The 26,063-nt window shown below is 36.0% G+C and overlaps 1 protein-coding gene and 1 long non-coding RNA gene across 8 annotated transcripts in view; one reads left to right on the top strand and one right to left on the bottom strand.

The window, feature by feature from the left end:
• The window catches only part of eya1 (EYA transcriptional coactivator and phosphatase 1), a 73,526-nt gene that overhangs the window by 47,169 nt on the left and 294 nt on the right, over window positions 1–26,063 (bottom strand). For 3 of the 7 annotated variants that reach the window (XM_051882801.1, XM_051882798.1, XM_051882797.1), the window contains exon 1: window positions 25–320. The gene's annotated coding sequence lies outside the window, so the exon portion shown is untranslated. Of the gene's footprint in view, window positions 1–24; window positions 322–15,142; window positions 15,225–26,063 lie in introns of those variants that run through there. The other 4 variants (XM_051882800.1, XM_051882796.1, XM_051882794.1 and 1 more) reach the window with 3 other exon arrangements.
• Window positions 22,275–24,532, top strand: LOC127506394 (uncharacterized). The gene is made up of 2 exons (XR_007927965.1): window positions 22,275–22,440; window positions 23,417–24,532. It is a non-coding gene; the product is annotated as an uncharacterized LOC127506394 (long non-coding RNA).

Consider the following 26,063-nt stretch of genomic DNA (forward strand, 5'->3'; position numbering starts at 1 on the left):
AAAGATAATCAAAATAGTACTCACTACAATTATGGTAGAATCCTTGCACTTTTTCTTTTATTCCTCCTTTTTTTGCAATCTTCCGTTGAGTGTCTGTCCGTTCCAGAGCAAATAAAGAACTTTTTAAAAAAGAAACTTCTCTCTGAGTTGACTTTAAATGCGCAGATTAGCGATATAAGACAACTTTTTTCTTTTTCATTTTAAGGGTGAAAAGTCAAGGAGCCCCGTGCTAGATCTCAAGAGACAGACTCCGAGCAAGAACGAGAGTTGTCCGATTACTGCTGCAGGCAGTGACTAGCTAGTGTCTGAGGAAGAGAAAAAAAAAGAGTGAAAGAGAGAGAGAGAGAGAGAAATGGGTGAGAGAGAGAGAGAGGGAGAGAGAGAGAGAGAGAGAGAGAGAGAGGGAGGGAGCATGCAGTTTGAAAGCGCAGAAAGTTGCTCGCTGCTCTCTCTCACAGGAAGACTTTAGTTTGGAGGAGGCACTGGGGAGTTTTCTTCACACCAGTCCTCCATATGTCATTCACTCACAGCTTTAAGCAATATAGCCTTCCTCTAGATTGTATCAGTGATCCTAAGACAATGAAACGGCAGATCCTGCATGCATCTCTGCTAGTCTGCTGGATCCTGTGGCTATGCACACACACACAGCCCAGGGGCACAGCTTTTTTCTTTTTCTCTCCCGTTTATTTTTATTTTCTTCTTTCCACAAACCGGTTCTTTTTTGTGGCTGATTCTTTGTGGTTTGTCCCTGACAAAAGGATCCTAGTAGGTATGCATTAAGTAAATATAGTTTGTAAATGATGGAGCTGATTTTATTGGAGCAAACTGGCTCGTCCGATCAGCGTTATAGTGGAAGCCCTCCATCAACAAGTAGACTTCTCACTGCTGTTTGCAAGGTAATGACTGCCGTCTGTCTGCTCCAGCTTATTACTTCATTTGTTTCCAAAGTTTACCTTCACTACTCCCTCACAATGGAATACTACCAAATGTAATCTATTACATAAAGAAATGCATTCTTTATATATATACACACATATATATATATATATATATATATATATATATATATACACACAAATACATATACACACTACATATGTAAAGTGGATCTCAAAAAAATTATCTTCAAAAAAAAAAAAAAAATATACAAAACATACAAAATACATACAAAAAGATACAACTATTTGAACATCTGTAATCTGAGGGTGCAAAAATATCAAAATATTGAGAAAATTGCCTTTAAAGTTGTCCAAATGAAATCCTTAGCAATGCATATCCACTCACAAAAACACATTTTTGATATATTTACGATAGGAAATTTACAAAATATCTTCATGGAACATGATCTTTACTTAATATCCTAATGATTTTTGGCATAAAAGAAAAATCGATAATTTTGACCCATTCAATGTATTGTTGGCTATTGCTACAAATATACCCATGTGACTTATGACTGGTTTTGTGGTCCAGGGTCACAATTATTTAATTAATCAATAGAATTATAAACGAAAGTTTACATTTTAAAAGAAACGCACAACGTGGAGATAATAATATTAAAATGATAAGCTTCTAAACAAACTCTATAATGAACAAAAAGCAGCATGTGCCTTATTTTATAGACATACAGGCCTATATTAAAAATGTATTTTTGCATTTATGTTTGATGGGTAAAGGCCCGTACACACCAAGGATGATAACTATAACAATAGTACTAAAAATCATTCGAAATATAAAAGAAAAGCAGAGTTCACACCACAACAAAAACGATAACGGCACAGAGAAACAATATCACTGGAATCACTCTCAGAATGATTTTTTTTCCCAGCTGATGAACGACAAAAACTTTGACAGCCAATCAGAATCCAATCTGCTTTAAGAGCGCAAGCATTTAAAGTAGCAGTTGACATAACAGCAGTTATAGTTATATCGATATCTTTATAGTTAACATTCTTGGTGTGAACAGAACTTAATATCTACAAAAAATATATAAAGTGGCCAAAAAGACAGTGTGTCACAATGAAATGGACTTGGCAGCCATATATGGGACAGCAGGTCAAACCTCTGCCGTCCTCCTCAGTATAAATAGACCCGAGCTTGACTTTTCCTCATCTAGATGTGGCGCACTACTAAAGCAGTTGTCATGCAAATGCACAGGCATTTACGCTACAGATGTGCCTACAGGTAAAAGCCGGCGTTTCACATTACAGCCTGAGAAAATTAAATATATTGCATTTTGAAGAGGCTCTTGATAACTCAATAGACTAATAAATGCAGAGGGGATCTCAAGTAACTATTCGCCGTAGCTGAGGGGTTTATACGCCAATCGAGTTATAACCCCCTCTCTCGCACATAAAATTAACTTTCAATGTAATTTTGCAGTTATTTTAAAATTGCACAGCATAATTATCCCAAGTTGTTTATGTCTCCCAAGCAAACACTTTCATTTTCCCCCTAAGCAATGGCATCATCGTCAACAGAAAGGTATGTTTCACATTACTGTACCATATAACTATAAATAGTACAATATCAGGTGAAAGATGCCTTGTAATATTCAATAAGACTGAAATTAAAATTCTGAAAGATATATAGACATAACAAGTATACATAAAGTATATATATTTTTTATTTATTTTTTTTTTTTTTTAAAGTGCATTTAAAAAAATATATATGTAAATGTTGATGCTAAGTCTGAGAGCCTAAAGGCTTTAACAGCCTTATTTTTCCCCTAGACTTAAACGCTTAGCAAAACGGCCCTTTAGAATTAGACAATCAAGCCCCGCAATGTTCCTACTATGTGCCCGTGGTGGACTTAACAAAGATGCATTGATAGTCCTAGACTGACATCAGTGCTAAAACATTACTTGCCAAAAACTATATCAAGCTAGAAATATGAGAAGTGGGTAAGATTAAAAGTGAAGCCGTTCTTTATTAAGGATTATCTTGATGGGACCCTGCAGTCTTACTGGGAGGCTGCAGAGATGCCTGCTTGAAATGTAGACACATGGGTGGATCTACTGTGTCCTGCACTGCATTGGGGTTATCACAAAATTATGTCACAAATGCATAATTATGCTATGATTCATGCATTGCCCACAGCTGAGCCTCTAAAAGCAACTGGCTGAAGTTGAGCTACTCATTACTCAGTTAAGTAATTCAGCTGAAAAACAATAAATGGATGCCCTGATGGAATGTCATTATTGTTACTGTATAGCACATTTATACTTCTTCAAACTATGAGCAATATCTGCTCAGAGAAAACCGAGAAAATATACTTTGATTGTGATGCTAATAATGCTAATGCTAATAAACAACAAACTAAAATCACAACTTCACAGGTTGTTTGCAATCTGCTACCAAAGTGTTTACACAATGTCACACTTTGAGGAGATCGAGTTGCTTTTTCTGCCTGTCTCCCTGAACATAAAACTCTAAAGCTTCCCCCAAGATACGAAACCTGAACTTCAGTATTTGTCTAATGAAAACAACATTTTACACATTTTACACAATATTTACCTTAATTCTTACGACAAAGAAAAAATATTCTGGGCCTCTAAATTCATGTCCCTGACAGGTAGAGTTGGATCTGTGGTGATTTTTCCAAGCTGTCGAGCAGTTGATATTGGATATTTTCTTCATTCTTTGAAGGACTTTTGTCATAGTGAGTATATTTTCTGCTTTGAATAACCGAGCAACAAAAACTGGTCTTGAATGACAGACAATGTAAAAAAAGACAACCAGGTGAAAACTGAACTGCAATTTTCATGTGCTAAACTCACGCAGACTTGACTAGTGACACCAGTACAAACCAACATTTAAAAAATGAACATTTTACTATAATACTTTAGATAATTCACCAGTAAGAAACGCTAACAGTTATTTACAGATCACAATTTAATGACATATTTAGCAAGAGTGTATATAGCACATTGTCTTCTATATTATTATTGGTTATTCATCTATAAATTAAAGTGAGGTAAACGGTAAAAAGGTTATATATATATATATATATATATATATATATATGTGTGTGTGTGTGTGTGTGTGTGTGTGTGTATGTGTGTGTGCGTGTTTATATTGTTTTATATACACATCCTTATTGTTCCTGAGGTCTATAGTACATTGTGGGCTGGAAAAAAAAAAAAAAAAAAAAACCTTGCGTAAGATATTGTGCAGTAAGATTATTTTTGAAAGGAATAAATTAATTCTTTTATTCAGCAAGGATGCATTAAACTGATAAAAAAGTGACAGTAAAGACATTTATAATGTCACCAAAGATTTCCATTTCAAATAAATGCTGTTCTTTTGAACTTTCTATTTATTAAAGAATCCTGAAAAAAAATTACCATGATTTCTACAAAAAAATAAATAAATAAATAAGCAGAAGAACGGTTTTCAACATTGATAATATGTTTCTTGAGCACCAAATCATCATATTGGAATGATTTCTGAAGGATCATGTGACACTGAAGACTTGAGCAATCAGCTTTGCCATAACAGGAATAATATAAATTACATTTGAAAAATACACTAAAATAGAAACAGTTGCAATCCTATTTAACAATATTACTGTGTTTATTGTATTTTTCATCAAATAAATGCAGCCTTTGTGAGCATGAGAGACTCTCAAAAACATAAAAAAAAAAAAAAAAAAAAAACCTCACGATCTCAAACTTTTGAACTTAGTGTACCGTATTAACATTAGTTTCATATCAGGTTTAGGTATGACAAATAAAAAGGATTCTAATTGTTAATCTGAAAGCGTTGCATTCAGAAAAAATGATCAAAGCTAAATTCAAACACAATATACGAGACATTTTATGGATTATACGACTCCATCAGTGGGTGTTTTTCTCTCCTCCTGCCTGATCCCACAGACTGCACCATCAATCTCCAAAACTACATTTGCTGATCCAACCTGCAGTGCTTAATTTCACTGTTAGAGAGGAGAACCAATCAGATCGACAGAACACCATACCCACTATTCAAAAACCATCTTTATTTGACTCCGGGGCAATCTTTGATGATGATGACGAGTTGTCACCACAATAAAGATTTCGACAGCACAGACAGATAATTTTAAAGCCCCCTAAGGTAAATTAGTAGCAAGCAAAGTGCTTTCAAGTGGTGAATAAAAGCTGCAGTGAAGCTCCATTTCTCTATAAACAAACATCACGTTCATCTGCTAGAACTAATGGAAGTGTGTTCAAACTCATGCCTATGAAATACAACTGGATTTCTCCTCATCGGAATAATTCAGCCGGTTAACCTCAAAAACATGCTGAATAAATCGAAATTTGCAATCACGGGCAAGACAAACCGAAAAGATGATACATGTGTTTCATATTCAGTTAATTGCATTTATTCTGTTGTAAACTCATCAGTATGAATTTCAAACTACATTTATGTTTGTACTTCTAGAACTCAGAGATAAAAAACATCAATGTAGACAGTGTTTGTTTAAGAGCGGCACAAAGGACACTTCTACCCATGAGTGCACTGCAGGCCGCGCTTTATGAGGATTCAAGCACACCTGGTGAAGTTCTATGAGGGCCCTCTGATCCTCAAGAAGGCAGTTTATTACTCTCCAGGGCTCTGAAAAAACAGCAAAACAAGCGAACTACAGAGACCTATTACTCAGAAAGAGACATCACAGAGGATTGTGGTGATATACAGGACATACTCCCTACTGGAGTGTTTATTTAAATGCTGTACTAGGGCCATTGGCTGTTGTTAAAGGGAAGAGAAAAATGGCAAGGACTGAAGCAACTTCAACTGTTTATTTTTTCAAGAGTGCATTCTAGACAAAGCATTTTAAAAAAATGTTAGTCCCATTCAATGCACTGTATTTCTACCATTTTGGCAGTGCTGATGTTGACAAACTAATTTACCAAATAAGCTGGTCAAATGAAACCCCAGAATGCCTCAGTGTAGAAATCAAGCGGCATCGACATCAACTAAAAGAGTGGCATCATGTGCCACAACAAAACTGTTGGTCAGGAGCATAAGCAAAAATACTATTAAAATATATACAGTATATGAATTAAAATAAAATAAAAAATGTATAACAACATATTAAAATAACTAAACAAATGTTTATATTTATTTTATAAATTAATGTTATATATTTATTTACAAGTTGCCAAATTCATATGAATTCTTATGAATTACCTACCCCTAACCCTGCCCCTAAACCTACCCAACACTGGGGTTTAGACAAATCGTATGAATTCGTACGAGTGACGTTGGACAAATTCGTACGAATTAGCCACCTCGTAAAATACGTACAAATTGGGCGTGATATATGTAAGCAATAAGGTATGAGAGGCTGTGCTGTATCGTGAATAAAGTCACGGCTGAAGGGCGTTGTTAGGCACGACGTGAAGCGGAGTAACCCCTTCAGCCGTGACTTATTCATGATACAGCAGTAGCCTTGAGTACCTTATTGCTTTTATAAGATGGTTACCACACAATACAAATATTAAAGCCAAAAAAATATGTATCAATACAACTGTCATGAAGTAAAATCACTAAAAGCCTTCCTTCCGCCGGAAAAAAACAGTCCCTGACTGTGAACAGCAACACAAGTTACATTATTACGCCATTGGATGACGGCAAAGACTGTCTTTATTTGTGATTCACTCGGTAGCGCTTTTACTTTTACTTTGAAAAGACTGAATTGTTGTGAACACGGAACAAGACGCAACTGACAAATGCTTTGACTAGCGCTGTCAGTCACGGGAAAACCCCTTAACTGTTAAAAGGACAAGATATTGCAGATGACATTTTTTTTTTTTTATTATGAACATACTGTAGGACTGACCTGAAGGAAAATGCTGAATCTGAATGCAGGTAATAAACTCGCTCACTCGATCTCTTTCTCACGATACTCTTCTACATAATGCAGTAAGCTTCAATGAACAATATAAATTGAGAACAAACAGTTTACGTTGCTAAGAGTGGTTGCTAAGGGTGTTGTGTAGTGATACACAGAACCGTTGGGTAAAGCAGTCATAGCCATGTTTTATTGTGAATAAAACACACCTATTGACCAATCAGAATCAAGGACAGGAACTAACCGTATTATATATATATATATATATATATACACACACACACACACAAAACCTTTTATCCCTTTTATCCCTGGGTAAACCATAACTGGAATCTTAAATTCTTGAATGATAAAGGCTGCTGGATTCCACTAAATTTAAATCAGCTGCGCCCTAAAATACCAATACGTTTTGTAATAAATTTTCAGGCCCCTTTCTAATGACTCCAAGCAAGCATGCCTGGCGTCCATAGGAACATTTGTCAGCGCTGGCCCAACTGTCTTGGTTTTGGTCAGAAATGTGGCATTCCCAGCCTTCACAGCTGCCTCCCCCAGTTGGGTCCAGGTCAGCAGAGTGCCGCGGCCAGACCGCCGCTCCCTGGCCCCTGGAATGGGCTCTCCCCTGCAGAGAGGACACTTCGGCTCTCAGGCGGAGGGATTAGTTTCAGCCCAGCAGAACTCCCAGTGGGGGAAGAGCACTGAAACTACAGAGGTTAGAGCCACTGCTTCCTTCCAGCCGGCTGACAATTGTGAAGCCAGGGGCCCACATAACAAAAACACATTAGGCAAATGTCTGGTTGGGGTTGTCTGTTTAAATTGGCCAGATGAAAGCCACTTTGATTGGGGCACTGCCATTCTGCACAATGGCAGTGGGCAGTTCTAGTGAAGGGGCAGGCGCATGGAAGGAATGCAAGAGGGAGAATGCGACTGTGTCTCAGAGTAAGGGAGAAATGGATCCATGTGTGCCTCAGCGGGTAGTGTAAATGTGCTAGATGATACCACAGCTTAGAAAAGTGCAGCCTCATTGATATGTAGGCATCATAGGTTAAAGCAACGCAGTCACTGTGAAAGACATTTTTGAATTTTTTGGGCCACTGTGCGTTGCTTTTGATTTCATATTAAAACCTGGCCTGGGAAGCGTCTTCAGCCTACCAACTCTGAGAAAGCAACTAGAAACAATCTGTACTAAAAATATTTCCACACTTGCTCTTCAGGAAGTATAATTAAATCACTCAGGGCTTCTTACCATATATAATGGCAGGGTTGCTATTGGGCGGCGGAATTCATTTTTAACTCTAGTTTAGACATTTAACAGCTGAACTTCCCTGGCTCTTTCTTTCTCCTTACGTATATGCATTTAAAATAACGCTTGGATTACATGGATATGGAATGCTGTTCATTTTATAGGACAGGAAGATGCTGCAGCGGCCCCTGAAGTGTGTGAACTATTAGCAGCTTGCTTGGCCAGCGGTTGCCTCCCATCATGCTGGCGTCATATAAAGTGACTTGAAGCATGACCAGAAGTTCAAAAATAACCAAAGGTTAATAACAGTTTAGGACTATGCAAGAGAGAGAGAGAGCAAAGACACATGCTAATAGCATCCCCCGATGAGGCCTAACTCTCCGTGACTCTGTACTCAGCTCTGGGTCTCATCTACTTAATTGACAAAACTCACAAAGACAGTTGCCTTTAGTTAGAATAAAAATCTATCACCTATACTTTTTGCAGAAGACTTTTTCAAGGGCAAGTGCACCAGATACACTTCACATCAAAACACTGCAGTGACAAAGTCAGTTTTTGGACTGACGTGCCAACTTTCCATGTTTATTTCCTTTTTGTGCGGTGCTCAGAAGGTGATTTCCTCTTTGAGGAAATGGAAATTGCCTAGTGGGATTTTAGGCTGAACTCTTCAAAAATATGTCAAACCTTGTCTTATATATCTAGGCCTCTCAGTGATTGACACGATGGCCAAAAATCCCATCCCAACATCAGTGGGGTGTCGTGGACATACTCAAAAGAGTAACAAACTTAAAAGTAAAGCCTCTATATGCAGATGTTCATTTCCAGATGTATATATCTGAACTTTCCTCACAAACACATTTCTGAGATCCAAAACCGCAGGGAAAGGCCTTTTATTGCTTGGTTGCATGTAGTATACTTGCTCCATGACTTCACTGGGGTGTATCATATCACCATGTCTGAATGGGATGTACAGGGTGGATTCCTCGTAATGGATACGCCGGAGAGAAAAAAGTTATTTCAAAACAGCATCTGAGGTTCACCTGATGATACATCCTCTTTACAGGCCTTATCGACCTCTTAGTGTACACAGCCTACTGTCAGCCTAAGGAAATATTACAAGAAAACACTGACAGGAAGCAGTAATCAAGGCGAACGGACATCCGTCATGGGTGATGCAATAGTTTTGGAGTGAAATGTGTTTCGATGAGCAAAGAACTGAAGTAAAAACAGGCGATGATGAAGGTTCGACACCATTGTATGGAAGCTTGTTTCAGCCACTAAATAAAAAAAAGTAATTGCGACTTTTTATCTCAAAATTCTGACTTTTTTTCTCACAATTGCAAGATATAAACTCACAACTGTGAGAAATAAAGTCAGAATAGCACGTTCTAAACTCCCAATTGTGAGTTATAAACACAATTGCAGAATATAAACGCAATTGCGAGTTAGTCCACTGAGGGAAAAAAGACTTTTTTTTCTCTGAATTGCAAGTTTATATCTGAGAACAAACAGTTTACGTTGCTAAGAGTGGTTAATTCTGACTTAACTGACTTAACTCACAACTCACAATTCTGACTTTCTTCTGACTTCTTTTCTCAGAATTGCGAGATATAAAAAGTAAGAATAGCGAGTTCTAAACTCACAATTGTGAGTTATAAATACAATTGCGGAATATAAACGCAATTGCGAGAAATAAAGTCAGAATTGCAAGAAATAAACTCGCAATTCTGACTTCTTTTCTTATAATTGTGAGATATAAACTTGCAACTACGAGTTATAAAGTCCAATTCTGACTTTTTTTTCTCCGAAATGCATCTTTATATCTCACAATTCTGACTTTATATCATGCAATTCTGACTTTATAACTCGCAATTGCAAGTTTATATCTCACGATTCTGACTTTGTAACTCACAATTGCGAGTTTATATTGAGTTTATATATGCAATTCTGAGATAAAAAGTTGCAATTACCTTTTTTTTATTTTTTATTCAGTGTGGAAACAAACTTCCATACCATTCTGAGAAATGCTTCCATTAAAATACACCGAAAACCGGGTTCACTGAATCCATGCTGCTCTTTATTTGATTCGTATGACTAAAATGTTTATGGAAGACATTGAGTCACACTTTCATTTTGTGGAAAATACACAGCAAAAAAAAAAAAGAAAAAAAAAGTGATGCCTGGCCAACTTCAATGCTTTCAGAGAGGGTTATAAAATCCTCTGCATCCAATAACATTAGCAGGCTGTCCGTATGCCGAGGATTTGACTTTAATAAATGATGATAAATGAAGAAAAGGATGATTAACTTTGCACTCAGATGGCTAACATATGATTCAGTCTACTCACTGCCACAAACACCCAAATAGGCGTATTGATTTGTCATAAATTCAACTTATATAAAAACAAGAGTTTTGAGGGACTTAATAAACTGTGTTGTTTTATTCTACTCATAATCATTCAATGCTATACTGCATTAAAATTGTCAATTCCTTAACAACAAAACAGTGCAAAACACAATTTTTAAAACAAGCATTAAGTAAAGCGATATCCAAAGTCTCGTCGTCAAACGTCCGAGGGGTATAACTCACAGCTCACAGCAAGATTGATCTATAAATAGAGAAGCGTACCATGGTAACACTCCCTGCCAAGTCTCGGTTACACGACTCGCAACTTTTTATAGGCCGCAAAACTTCCTGTTGCCATGGATACAATGCAGAAGAATAGTCCAGGGTTTGGATGTGAAACAGGTAGGACTGGTCAGGCCAATTAGAGGAGCCATTTGCTTGAATGAAAGCTACCAGAGGGACATTCAGGGTAATTGGGGGTTTGTTCATTCACTGGGCTGGAATTGTTCTCCCTCTCGGCCGCACCTGGCTTAGATTCACTAGAAGAATGGAAATGACATCCAGCTTCAGTTTTAATGGCTACTCAGCATAGACAGCTGTCATTTCTGTCTTTAGGCGCATATTAGAACAGTGGATTAGCGAGGCAAGGTACATTTGGAGATCGAAAAATAGAGATAAAAGATTAATTTATCAGTAAAAGACTGTAAAAATGCGCTGGTAAAAACCTGTTAAGTTACATACTGTGAAAAACTGCAATCTAGCATTGCATTTGTTTATTATATATGAGATCTGCTTGGTTACAGACATTCTTTCAAATATCTTTTTTTGTGTGTGTGTGTGTGTTCAGCAGGACAAAGCTGACAAATACGATGACCATACCTGTGTAATTTCTGACATTTCATGGTCCAGGGAAATGTTAATAACATTAAAAAGTATCATTATTTCCTCACCAAACATGTATGACTTAATTTCTTCTGTGGAACAAAAGAAAACATTTTTAATAATGTGCTAGTTGCTCTCATTCATGTGATTGCAATAAACTGGAGCTTTAAATCTTTAGAAAGAGCACGAAAGGGATAAAAGGTTCACAAAAGTGATCACTATAATGTGTGCACTATATTAAAGTGTTCTGAGTTGTTCTGTGTGAGGAACAGACCAAAATATATGTTGTTATTCTCTGATAAACTACCCACATAATTCGGATCTAGATCAGACTGATTCATAACAAACCATTCAGACTGGTTTTGAGAACCGAATCAACTGATTAAATTTAAAAGCTCGGATTAAAAATGATTAATTCACAATCTGACATATGCCATTTCTTATATGAATTTTCGGTGAACAACGACTCAAATTTTAGGCTGTTCATCATACAAAACTTATTGTATGAACTAAGATAACATGGAGTATAGTGAACATTTTGTATACCACTTTCATGATAATTTTCAGACTTTATTTTAAAGCTTGAAAGCTCCAATGTCCATTCATTCGTATAACTGCATGGAAAACAACAGCCACTACATTATTAAAAATTTTCCTTTTGTGTTTCACAGTAAGTCGTACAGGTTCAGAACATGAGAGTGAGTAAATATTTTCGAATGACCTATTCCTTTAAGTAAATGAAGTCTTTGACAAAGTGAAACCTCACCTATTCTCTGTCTCCTGAGGATCTTCTGCATTTACTGGCATGACGAATGACCCATCACATGATGACTATGCTATTTACAAAATTACAAGCTAGCTGAAATTCTGTCTCACCAAACGGCTGCTCTGGGCCTGAATAATTGATCAGATATTGAAAAGCTCTAATAAAAGGAGGCAGCCTGTTATGCAGTCGACATTCTTGTCTTCGGCAGCTATAGACACATCTCTAATACATGAAGGAAAGGGCTGATTAGGCAGAAGAGGGCAAATGTTGTTCCTTATTTTTATCCCTCCAGGAGAGCAGAATTTGAAATACAAGATTAGGTTACCGTGGTGCAATCTGTCATGCTAAGGAAACACGCCCAACCGGTGCCAACGCCAACTAGTTAAGAGCTCCCTGCTGCATGGAGTAACACGATCAGAACAAAATAGCATATTTATGACATACTGTAAACAGCATAATGCACAGATATAAACAAACTTGACTCATTTTTTAAAATGCTAATATTAAAAGATGTTCAGTAAAAAGATTTTTTGTTTTTCACAAAAGATAGAAACCGATAAACACTGAATTAAAGATTACTAAGCCATGCCACCTCATAAAAACAAAGCCTGTCAGAGGTCAATGTCTCCTAAAATCCTAATCTGACTTTATGACATTACAAGGTTAGTTAAGGTTGGAAAATGTCATATGGTGATCTTATAATTAAAGTGTAACTTTGTAAATTTTCAACCCGCTTTGTATTGTTACAGCATGTAAATAAGCAATATTTATTCATTCTCTGTGTTACCTGAGCAGAGAAATTCATGTTTATTTGTCATCAAATGTCAAGCCCAAGTACAGCTCTTGGGCTTTTGTGAAAACTACAGATTATACTTCCGCATTTTGTATCCCCGCCCACGGACAGTCGGATCGTCAGAGGGTTATTAACAGAACCGTTATTGTAAGGGTAGGTTATCATTAAAAATTGTATCATACTATGTCTATTTTATTCAGGTTTATTACCTGTACACGACGTAGTTTTGCTTTGGGGGATTGACAGAATGGCAGTTTCTTTCAGTTTTTTCCCTTCTGTTTAGCCTAAAACACTTGTGTTCATCCAGCTTGAAATGTTGATTACAAACACTGATGTTTTTCAGATTTTCATTCGCCATTTTCTCTATATATTTAGGATTCTTTGCAGCTTTTAGCCGCTGCCTACAATGCGCTGGATCCTTCACCAGAAACCGAAACATTCACTCTTTATATTCTTGCACCTGGGAACAATACAAGTCGATACCATTATAATTAAAAGTTTGCTAAGAAGTATTTTCTACTAAAGCAAGGCACTATTTGACTCTGGTAAGCGTAAACGAGCCTAAAAATAGCAGACTGGTGGCCGTGGCCTTGGACGGCAACATGCCCAGTGCATTATGGGTGTTGAAGTTTTCCTGCCAATTTTGTCAAAAGGGAAAACAACAGCCTTCTTTTCTTTGTTTTCTCCAGTCTGGTATCACCAATTAAAAAAAAAAAAATCTTTCTACTGCATAAGCAGCCCAGTTTTATTGAAAGCCCATTTTGCCTATCCAAACAGACTGAGTGCTGTAATAAAATCAAAGCGTTCTTCAACTAAGTATTAGTTCAGGGGTGTGTACACTTTTACGCAGTTAGTTATTCCAAGTTTTTTATTTTTATTTTTTTATCAGAAATGTGTCACTTTGGTTTTCAGTGGCATTGGTTGTAACTGCAAAACTTCTGAACTTATTTATTTTTGTTTAATTTTTTACATCACAAAAAACAGCTGTTTTAAGAGAGATGTGCAGACTTTTTATATCTACTGTAAAAACTAGATTTTTCCTTTCATGGGCACTTGTACATCTTTAACCCACAGTTTTGCTTCTAAGCCATGTAAATTGACCAATCCCACTTCGATTTGACCCCGAGGGCACCTAATCCTAGCATCTCTGACCCCCGACACCATCAGCTGTGGTCTCTTTAATAAATTGTACCTTTTACCAAAGCAAAAGGTGATGAATTGAAAAAATGTTTAGCAGCACGATCAATTATTTATATTGTCTTTTACTCAAATCAGCACTTGATGAATAATTAAAATTAATCTCATTACAGGAGATTTCATTATGAGATAATTTAATTAAATGAAAGCCCAAGGACCTCAGACGTCTGCGAGACTTGCAGTGCTGGCTTAATGGGCTGAGGGGGCACAAGAGTGGGAGGTTACACACATGGGCACATACATTATTTAATGGCTTCTAAATAAAGACAAATCAATAATAAGTTGTCATCTCACGAATATGTTGAAAGCATTCCAGAGCCATGGCTTATCAGCTGAGCTACATCGCCCCTCTGTCATTTAAAATATACCAATAGTTCAATGCTTTAAAACGATATACCTATGCATCAGGGCTAAATGCACAGACGCTGACTGAAAAATGGCAGCAATGAAAAGAAAAGGCTACTTTTCCATCGAGGTCAAATGTGCTTCTACAAATTATGAAGGGTACAACTTGTACATCTGATCTGAAAAATAAATGATATCACGGTCTTGTGGGAGCCATTAGGAAGCTTTCTTTGTGGGGAGATTTTTTGCATGTCTTGTCTTCAGGAGCACTTAAGAAGCCGAGGAATTCCTCTGAGCCTGTGATACACATCTAGGTAATGTTCCGGCTCAAACCATTTTGTGCCATCCAGATATCAAGTGTTAAAGGTTTTTCACACACTCACACACGCTCTTCCACATCACATTATATTATATCACACATGGATTTAGGTTGAGTCACAAAACTGCACATTGCTGAAATAGTGGAGGAATGTTTGAATGAGTCAAGCATGACTGTTTGAGAATGTCACGCTATGACACATTACAATACCTGGATATTGTTACAGGTAATGTGTAAATCGTGTACAGGTTCAAAAGAAAACAACAATGAAAAAGGTATTTGGCCTGATTTCCTCTTTGAAATCGTTTGCTTAAAAATATATACCTTAGCATTATTATTACACAGCTCTCATACTTCTCAAATACAAATATACTGATTGGTCATTTGCTGCATTCAGTGGTCAAATATTTTTGAATACTGACCGTTATTCATGGCAACACTGTTTAACTGGTCGATCCAGGAAACTGGTTTCATATACAGCTGGGCTTGGTCTCTCCATGATTTCTACAAGAAAGACAATAAAATTATTTCAACTCAAATTAAGTACTTTAATATCACATTTATTTATTTGTAAAATAAACAAATGTTAGGGTTAGGGTTAGAGGTTCCTGGACACTCCACATTTTTATAAAATATGTGTTTTAAAATGATTAATTTAGTAAGGTTTATTTTGTGATAATGACAACCTATACTAACATACTAAACATAAGTTTAAACTTTATTTACGGGCTGTTGAATGCTTGATTCTGATTGGCTGATGAACATTCTAAGGTGTGCAAAAGAGTACACCCACCTTTTCTGCACTGTTGGCTCCAAAAGTATTTTTTCCAGTCATTTCTCCCATAGTGATTTCAAAAAAAGTTTCAGTTAAAGCGTTATAAGCCATGAACCAAACCAACCAGCTATGAGGTGAATCGCAGCTTTACAAACTTTGATTTAAAGCAAAAAAGTATTTGAAAACCAAAGTTACAAGACTGTGTACTTAGTGATGGAAAGAACTACAAAACTGGACCACAAAACCAGTCATAAGAGTCAATTTTTTTAAATTGAGATTTATACATCATCTGAAAGCTAAATAAGTAAGCTTTCCAATCTGATGGTGCAAAAAAAATCAAAATATTGAGAAAATCGCCTTTAAAGACATTCATATGAAGTCCTTAGCAATGCATATCCACTCACAAAAATATTTTTTTTTATATTTACGATAGGAAATTTACAAAATATCTTCATGGAACATGATCTTTACTTAATATCCTAATGATTTTTGGCATAAAAGAAAAATCCAGAATTTTGACCCATAGAATGTATTGTTGGCTATTGCTACAAATATACCCGTGCGACTTATGACTGGTTTTGTGGTCTAGGGTCACATATATATAAACAATATATTTTAAATTTATGGCAAAATATACATATATATTCAAATATTCAAGTATTTTGAGAGTGTACTAGGGAGACTGACTTGAATACGTTATTTGCGGTGCTTCATGGGAGTGGGCGGAGCTAACAAGCTCTTCTGCCGTGTTTTGCTTGTTTCGACTCTACACACAAGAGCGTTTTAAAGACAAAACCCTGACAAATGTCTTGAAATAAAACATCTGAACAATGTCTTAAAGGGGTTAATTTACCCCAAAATTAAAATTCTGTCATTAATTACTCACCCTCATGTCGTTCCACACCCGTAAGACCTTCGTTCATCTTCAGAACACAAATAAAGATATTTTTGATAAAATCCGATGGCTCAGTGAGGCCTCCGTTGCCAGCAAGATAGTAATCACTTTCAGATGCCCAGAAAGCTACTAAAAACATATTTAAAACAGTTCATGTGACTACAGTGGTTCAACCTTAAAATTATGTAGTGACGAGAATACTTTGTGTGCGCCAAAAAAACAAAATAGCGACTTTATTGCCAAACTTTACTGCCAAAGTTAGTGATTCAGTAAACGAGGCTTCGTTACATCATAAGTGTTTCGAAATTTCAATGGTTCACCACTGGGAGGCGTGACTTTGGCAGTTTGATACACGCTCCGAACCACTGATTCGAAACAAAAGATTCGTAAAGCTTCAAAGTTTCATGAAGCAGTGTTTTGAAATCGCCCATCACTAGATATTGTTGAATAAAGTCGTTATTTTGTTTTTTTGGTGCACAAAAAGTATTCTTGCCGCTTCATAACATTACAGTTGAACCACTGTAGTCACATGAACTGTTATAAATATGTCTTTAGTAGCTTTCTGGGCATCTGAAAGTGTTAATTATCTTGCTGGCAATGGAGGCCTCAATGAGCCATCGGATTTTATCAAAAATATCTTAATTTGTATTCCGAAGATGAACGAAGGTCTTACGGGTGTGGAATGACATGAGGGTGACAGCATTTTCATTTTTGTGTGAACTAACCCTTTAAGGAGTGGTAGCTGTAGTATAAGTGGAACAACTGACTGTAACTTTATATAAATTTGAATATATACAATACTTTTTAAAGGCATAAAGTACAAAGCATATGTATTTATATTATTCTTTATAACAAGGCATGGTAAAACGAAAATCCTTGAATGATATGAAGCAAAGGACAATAAGCTTTTGAATTTCATTTCAGCATAATGTATATTCAGGCACAGGCTTCAATTTAAAAGAGGAAACCATGACCATAAACATTAGCATTTTGTGCAAACAACTGCGTAATTTGTTTAGCCTCATAATAAGCTGGAGATGGCATACAATGAAAGAAAGCCTTTTGGTTTTAAAATGAATAAAAATTGATTGCGTCCCAATAAAAAACGAATTGGCAGAGTGTTAACTGAATTGCACTCAAACGTCTGTAGCAGTCCCTGGTCGCTTTATTGTGTGCTAATGCAATAGAGCACACTTAGCAATAAATGCATCTTTCTGATGAGCTCGGAGAGGTTTTCCAAAATGGCCTGATGAAATTGTCCAAATTAGATTAGGCTGAGCTGCTAATGACTCTTAAAACAAAGGAAAATCTCCAAATAAAATTAGCCGAGCCTCTTGTTCTCTAAATAAATCATATGTAAATTACTGTCATTGGAAAAAAGATGCCTGCCTGGAGGGTAAAGGTTTCATTATCTCAATGGGTTTGGAACTCTAATAAGGAGGCTCCTCCAAGACAATTAAAACTTGAAAATAAATCACAGGAAATTTATCTAACTTGCAGGAAGCCTCTCTGAATCCTGATACTATATTTAAACTCGAAATATTCTGATTTGATTCTCCTTGGGCAGTTGCTCTGTATGACTCAACGTGTTCGCCAAGTCGTCTTATTATATCAGGATGTGACAGTCTTGAGTTGCCTCTGTTGTTTAATAAACTTTCCAACTCATTTTCTTCTCAGATGTGATTGTGAAATTATTGAAAATCATTAAAATGTTTGAGTTGATCTGAACAGGTTCCTGTCACTTCTTTGACACAAACCAAACAGGCTGATATGACAAGTCTGCAGCAATTACTACAGCAAATAAGCAGAATGAATGACGTTTAAGAACAGCTTGAGCGCGACTCAATACAAACACAGGGATTTCAGTTGCTTAGGTACACGTAACCGCTCTAGTCTTCCTGCCATTCAGGTAATTCTGTGTATTGTTCGCATTTTATCCCTGTTTGACCTGGTGGACTCGCTAAGCTTTGGCAGAGAAAACATCACAGAGACCTGAAAACACAACATTACAGGTGTTCTTGAAATAGGCAAGGATTGTGTGGTTCTTTTCTGTGATGCAGATGCTGCTAATTCACTAAAAGCACAATTAGAGAGGAAGTAAATAAGGAACAATGACAGACATAAGCAGAAGAAGGCAATAAACCACAAGCAGCTGTGTGTCACAGTGACTTTAACCTCTTAACTGTGATAAAATCACCGTAATGTACAGCGTTGAGTGGTGCTTTATTTTTGCGCCTACTTCAAATGTGGCTCATCCAATCATAATTCAGAGTTTTTATTTCCACCTTGTTTCTACTTATTTCCTGTTTCTTTGATCTGTCACTCAACAATTAACATCTCTCTCTCTCAAAAAAAAAAAAAGCCAAAAATCATTAGGATATTAAGTAAAGATCATGTTCAATGCAGATATTTTGTAAATTTCCTACCGTAAACATATCAAAAATGCATTTTTGTAAGTGGATAGGCATTGCTAAGGACTTCATTTGGACAATTTTAAAGGCGATTTTCTCAATATTTTGATTTTTTTTTTTTTTTTGCACCCTCAGATTCCAGATTTTCAAATAATTGTATCTCGGCCGAATATCGTCCTATCATAACAAACCATACATCAATGGAAAGCTTATTTATTCAGATTATTATTTCTAAAAATTTACCCTTATGACTGGTTTTGTGGTCCAGGGTCACATTTATCTAAAGTTTGGGTTTAGTTAGATTAGATGTTTTTATAAAGAAGTCTCTTATGCTCACCAAGGTTGTATTTATTTATCTGCATTTAAATATTACTATAGTAGGCTAAAAACAGTAATATTGCGAAATATTATTACAAAATATATTTTAAAATGTAATTTATTCCTGTGATGGGAAAGCTGAATTTTCAGCATTATTACTCCAGTCACATTATCCTTCAGAAATCATTCTAATATGCTGATTTGTTGCTCAAGAAACATTTATTATTATTATTATAAATGCTGAAAACCTAATATTTAGCTTAATAGCTTAATATTTCTATATTATTTAATATGTAAAATATTTAATATGTTTGTGGAAACAATCATACATTTTCAGGATTCTTTGATGAATAAAAAGCTCAAAAGAACAGCATTTATTTGAAATAGAACATTTTTGTAACATTATAAATGTCTTTATTGTAATGTTTGCTCAATGTTTTAGTAATAATTTATTTAAAGAAAATATATTAATTAATCCAAAACTTTTAAACAATAGTGCAGATTTACGTAAGAACATGCTAATTTCATTTACATTTTGCAAATTATAATACACAGTATGATCGCATCCATTTAATTTAGATTAACCGAATGCACCAATTATACTTTAAACACTTTTGCGTCTGCATCTGTCAGAAAATGTCATATTTCATTTCAGCAAATGGAGGCACATTAATTGCTCCAAGTGTTCTTAAAGGGGCTAGAAAACACATTACCATAATTGAAAGTCCATACTGTGGTAAAAATAACTGTTCTCGTGTTGAGCTAGACCCACTGGTGCCTTTTGCTGTCTGTTGGTGAGAACTAAATATATTTTCTGCATTCTGAATGACATTCCAGTCCAAAGTGTATGTGCCAGTAGTTAACAGTGTATGATCATAAATAGTTTTCTCAGCCAAAGCATTTTCAAGACTGTGATGGGTCTTAAACAGAGGAAGTGCAACTTTCAGAGTTATTAGCGGTTTTATCCTCTTGCTAAAAGCACACTTTAGCAAATGTTCTAATATCAGAGTATTCATTTGAAATCGATTTCTGGCAACATGATGGTGCTGTAATATCACAGAGTCTCAACACTGGGCCAAAATTATGTCACTTGGACCACCTGTTCCTGGAAAACGTCATCACCCTTAAGCAGTTCCGGCTGGCTTCCAAAAAGTGAACTTCTGAACTGCTGCCTTTGGTCCTGATTTGTGAGTAAGCAGGCAGCAACAGCCACTCTAAGTTTGTGAGTGTGGTTAGAGGGGTTACATAAGGGATGGACGGACTCTGCATGTCACTCAACATCAGGGTGCAGCAGTAACGGGTATTTGCCCAATTTAAGTGGTAATGAGAACAAATGCTCACAGTTAAAATGTGAAACTAATGTGTGTCCTCCATGTTCCAGTAGTTTAATATTAATGAGGATCTGTTGTGTTGTGAAATTTGGAAGTCTGATAAACCATTCATAGAATTTGAAACAATGGGAATGGGAATTAATGATCATAGCCCGACAGCTACAACTTAAAAGGATAGTTCATCTAAAAATAAAAATAAAATTCTGCAATTATTCACCCACATGTCATTCCAAACCCATATAATGTTAAAAAGAAAAAGTAGAAATTGGATATCTTTTATGAAAGGTTTCCGTTACATTTTATTTTGATGGTCCACTTCAGACATTTTACTAACTACAAGTAACTTTGCAACTACATGTCAACTAACTCTCATTAGAGTATTAGTCTGGGTTAGGGTAAGTAGAATAAATTGATGTACTTGTACTTGCAAAGTTACTTTTAGTCAGTAGAAGGTCTGTTGGTGCACCATTAAAATAAAGTGTTAGCAGATATTTAGCAGACAGTCAGTTAGTTAACATGTAGTTGCAAAGTTACTTATAGTTAGTAGCCATTTTTAGACACAAGCTTTGGCAGAGTGAATAAGAATCAGTGAAAATTAAGGTCTGTTTCTGCAAAAAGAAAAAAAAAATGCTCAAATCAGTAAAATTTGGGGTGTTTGGAAAAACAAAAAATTTAGGGTGTTTGGAAGACATGGTCTCTATAAACTGCTTTGGTATGGAAAGGACTGCATAAACATCTACTTTTACATTTCATGGAACAAATACAGCATACTACTATGACATGAAGGGGTGTTATTTTGATAATCGTTTAGTTGGCCGATTATTTCTTCAATTAATCAGATAAAAAAAAAAAAAAAAAAACTAATTTTCTTTTCTTTTTTTATTGATAAAACACTATTCCACATCCTGCCCAATGCTGTTCTTCAAACAAACATGCCAACTGAATGCTATGAAAACATATATAGTGAATATATCTATATCTATTAGGGGTGTAACGGTACACAAAAATAATGGGTCGGTACGTACCTCGGTTTTGAAGTCACGGTTCAGTATGAGTTCGGTTCAGGGTGAGAAAAAATTCTTCTCTCTCTTTTTTTTTTTTTTTTTTTTATTAAATAATGTTTTACTGAACAAACTGTGTCTCTGTCTTTAAATTAAAAAAAAAAAAAAAAAAAAAAAACTCTATCTCTGCTAATACTGTAAACTATTAGGGAGCCCTTACTTGCACAATACTATAATAAAGGTTACAACTGGCAACAGAGCCCAAAGTTGCTATTTATTTTTAGATATAATCATCAACACTCAAATAATAATAAAAAATGTATGTTGCATTAACTTGTTTCTCCAATTTGTTGTTGAAATATTATCATTTACACAGTGGCTGTCACAACTCGCTTTCATGACGGATTTATTTAGGCCTTACATTAACTTACATTACATTAACTTACATTACATTAACAGGTTAAGTAAAATATAATAAATAGTTTGTTTACTAACTGTTTTACTGACATCTTTCCGCGGCTGAAACACTGTTTGAGCGATTACACGAGATATGATACGTTTCAGTAAGGTGTACTGTATCTTCCAACATACCTTCATGTTCTTTCATGTTCATTCTGTAGTAGTGAAGAGAAAGGGATAATCACGTTCACCAAAACACCATTTATTGTTTGAATTTAGTGATAAAATGGACAGAATCTGAAAGATGGCACTTTGTTTCTTATCGAAAGTAACAAAACACAGAGCTTAGTGCGATTATTGGTGGTTAATGCTGTTCAAAATAGCTTAGGCTAAAAAGTATTACTGTGCAAACCCCCTTTTGGATAGACCCAGAGCCGTTGAAAAACAGAGTTGCGACACTCCCATAGACCTCCATAGGAACTTTGGAATGCGGAAGTAACGCGTGTCGTGGAGCAGCCGATAGTTCCAAACACTGATAGTTCCAGCACTGAACCCCATTCATTTTCAGTGACTCTGAAGTTTGCTCGCTGGTAAGTTGATGAAATTACTGCATTTTTTGACATTTGAACGCATTACCTGACCTCATGAATCTAGTCAATAGTTGTATTTTATGTAACCAGCTTTAGTTAATGTTTATTGGAAGATAACGTTTGTTAGACTCTAATTGCAGCTAGCTTAAGTGACCAACACTTCACTAACTTTAGCTACCATAACCTGAAGTCAGTTGGGCTACATTCCTACGTACCTTTACAAGTTCGTTGTCAAACAACGTTTATCTTCGGTTATTAGATTTGTTGTTAATGTTAGCAACACTTAGTTGCCAGTTCATTAAAGTACCAGAGAATAACACCGTAAGAAGGCTGCATACACTTAGTGGCCACTATATTAGGAACACCTTTACAATCTAATGTAATTCAATACAACAGCTCTGCCAGGAATTCTACTTTAATGTGTATAATCAGCCAGAAATGTGTAAATTCAATACTGAGGTAATAGTTAAAGGTGATGTTGCTCTACATTGTGTTCAGATGGGTTTCTTATTTACACACATGAGGTGGCCAGAATATTAAACACATCTGGATATGAAGCAACAAAACACCCCCACAAACTATGACCTCAATGCTAAATCACCATTAAATTTACACCTCTATGACAGCATAAAAAAATTTATCTTTTCCCTTATTTGCATAACTTCTTGGATTAGCTAAATAATCACCCAGCTTCTTCCATAATGTTATTGTGTGGAAGAATAAATTGAATAACAATAGTGGTTTGTATATAGTTTTTTTTTTTTTTTTTCTCATTTAATTTCAAAATCTGTACTAAAGTACAGAGCCAAAATAACAGAAATCATGACAAATGTCCAAATAGTTATGGACCTAACTGTAGGTGTGTGCTCTCACTTCTGTAATGTCAACCTCATGAAAATGTTTGGGAAAAGTGTATTTAATCTGTCCTTCAATGTATTAACCTTAATACTGTTTCCTCTTTCTTTACAACTCCCAGGTCTGTCCAGCAGCAACAGGCTTGACTCAACTCCAGACCCGGTCTCCTCTGGGCTCTGACACAGGCTGTTTCCACCTGAAGTTAACATGCATTTTGGTCGATCGGATCATAAGTGGACGACGGAGACACATACATGTTTACACCTGGTGTTTTAATCCATCTGTTTTGTCCTCTTTCAACCACTTCTGTCCTGATTTCTTTGAGGGGGTGGGTAAATGTATGGGTTTTTACAGATCTTTCAATCTAATGGACAAAATAAGCTTAAGCAGTTTACATATGAACGCACCCAGAGATGACAGGAAAACATATTGAGAGCATCAGTGTTCGCTTCTGCTCTGACAGCCGTGAGACCAGCCGAATGCTGTGAGTGTGTGTTAGAAATCAGTAATGGTGAGAGAACATTGTGCTTGGTACGTTTTTCATCTTTGAACCAAACTTTGGTCTTCAGCCAACAAAGTTTAAATCCTGTCTGACTCGAGTGCTTCCCATAATGTTTACACATTAGGTCAGTAGATGGAGAGTAGAGTAAACATGAGCGTTTACACTACGAAAGCAGTCCGGTCGAATGCATTTGAGTCTACTTCTGGAAGTGGTCGAAAGTGGATAAACTTAAACCGTTTTAGACCCTGTTTACACCTGTATTTAATGTTGTCCACTTGTGATCCGATCAGCCAAAACGCATCTTAATACCAGGTGGAAACAGGCCCACAGTCTGCTTCTGGCAGTGGAATGCTCTCACCCAAAAATTCAAGTATATAGCATTACTATAGTGTGGAGTTTGAATGCTTTTGTTATCAATGTATGGATAAGCATTTGACTGATTCTCGATTCACCAGCAGGTCTCCAGATCATCCTACAGCTGCGCTGGAAGAATGTAATGGATATTGTGAACACTTATATTCCTTTTCTGGCCTGCTTTCTGCCATCTTTCTCTCCCTGTAGGAAGTCAAATGAGTTTCTTTGAAGACAGAACATTCAAGGAAAACTTACCTACCCTCTCCCTGGATATAATATATAATTAAATGTTTTGTTGAATGCAATTGTTTGCCTTGTATATTTTTCACTGTTGACCAAACTTCTTTCTTGACTTAAACTGAGCAGCTTCATTCATTGATATTCACTTGTTGTGCATGTTCATTTGAATGTATCTTAACATAACACAACATTAGGATGTTAGTAATTATGACCTTAGAAGCACGAGAAAAATATATACAGTACATGCGGTAAATGTATACCTTATGGGAGCAGCCCCCCTTCCCTCTAAAATTAAACAAAAAATTAATTCAATTCAAAGGGCTTTATTTGCATGAGATATAAAACATACATACAAATGGTTTAGCCTATAGGGAAGGTCAGGATGAAGAGGTACATTAGCCATACTGAAATGAATCCAGTTAACAGAAATGTTAATGTTATGGATCGTATTTAGGAACATTGTTAATTCACTAAGTAACCATCTCTCCAGTTACCTTTACATTTTAACAGACCACACTGTTAACGATAATGCCGTCTCTCTATCACTCTCCAGATACAATACGCTACTGTAAGTGTACACAATGTAGTAATCAATTTTATTCAATATTTAATCAATATTATGCGTTAATATTTACCGAAAAAAAAAAAGCTACAAATACAAGTAGTTGCTGTATTTTACGTTATGGGAGCAGCCCCTCTTCCCTTCAAAATTAAACACAAAAACTGATTAATGCTGTGTTTCCGCCACTCCCCAGGAAAAAAAGGCTATTACATGTATGTAATGTAAGTGTCAACGTAATAATCAATGTATATTATGCGTCAATATTTACCGATAATTGCTGCAAATATAGCTACAGCTGTCTGTCCCGCTTAAAACCCTTCAAACTGGTTGACAGCGCGGATTTGTTTGGAACTATTGAGAGCTACACGAACCACGTGACAGCGTGGCGGCGAGATCAAAGAGTGTCGCAACTCTCATATTTAACGGCTCTGGATAGACCCTTTTCACAGACTGTGATGACGCGTTTCAACGGTCATCAATATCGTAAATCCTGCAAAGTTTTTTTATATTTTCATTTTTTTAAAAACGTATGTATATTTATAACACTATACTTAGTATTATATTATCTTTGCATCAAATTACAAAAAAAAACAAAAAAAAAAAACAAAACAAAAAAAAACAAGTTAACGCTGCTGTAAGGGTTTTCTATCGAATCAGTGACTCGGATCTCCTATCAAACGGCTAAACTGCTGAAATCACGTGACTTTGGCGCTCCGAGTCACTGATTCGATTCGTAAAGCTCCAAAGCAGTGTTTTGAAATCGGTTCATCACTATATTGTTTAAAAGTCGTTATTTTTTTTATTTTTTTTTTTTTTTTTGGTGCACAAAAAGTATTTTCGTCGCTTTATAATATTAAGGTAGAACCATTGAACTCACATGAACTGTTTTAAATATTTTTTTAGTACCTTTATGGCTCTTGAAAGAGGAAATTGCTTTAAATGCTGGCCTCACTGAGCCATCGGATTTAATCAAAATATCTTAATTTGTGTTCCGAAGATGAATGAAGGTCTTACGGGTGTAGAACGACATGAGGGTGAAATGACATTATTTTCATTTTTGGGTGAACTAACCCTTTGTTTCCCTCACTAACGTATGCGCTCACCGGCGCT

The sequence above is a fragment of the Ctenopharyngodon idella genome, chromosome 23 (genome assembly GCF_019924925.1).
Source record: "Ctenopharyngodon idella isolate HZGC_01 chromosome 23, HZGC01, whole genome shotgun sequence".
Lineage (NCBI taxonomy): Eukaryota > Metazoa > Chordata > Actinopteri > Cypriniformes > Xenocyprididae > Ctenopharyngodon > Ctenopharyngodon idella.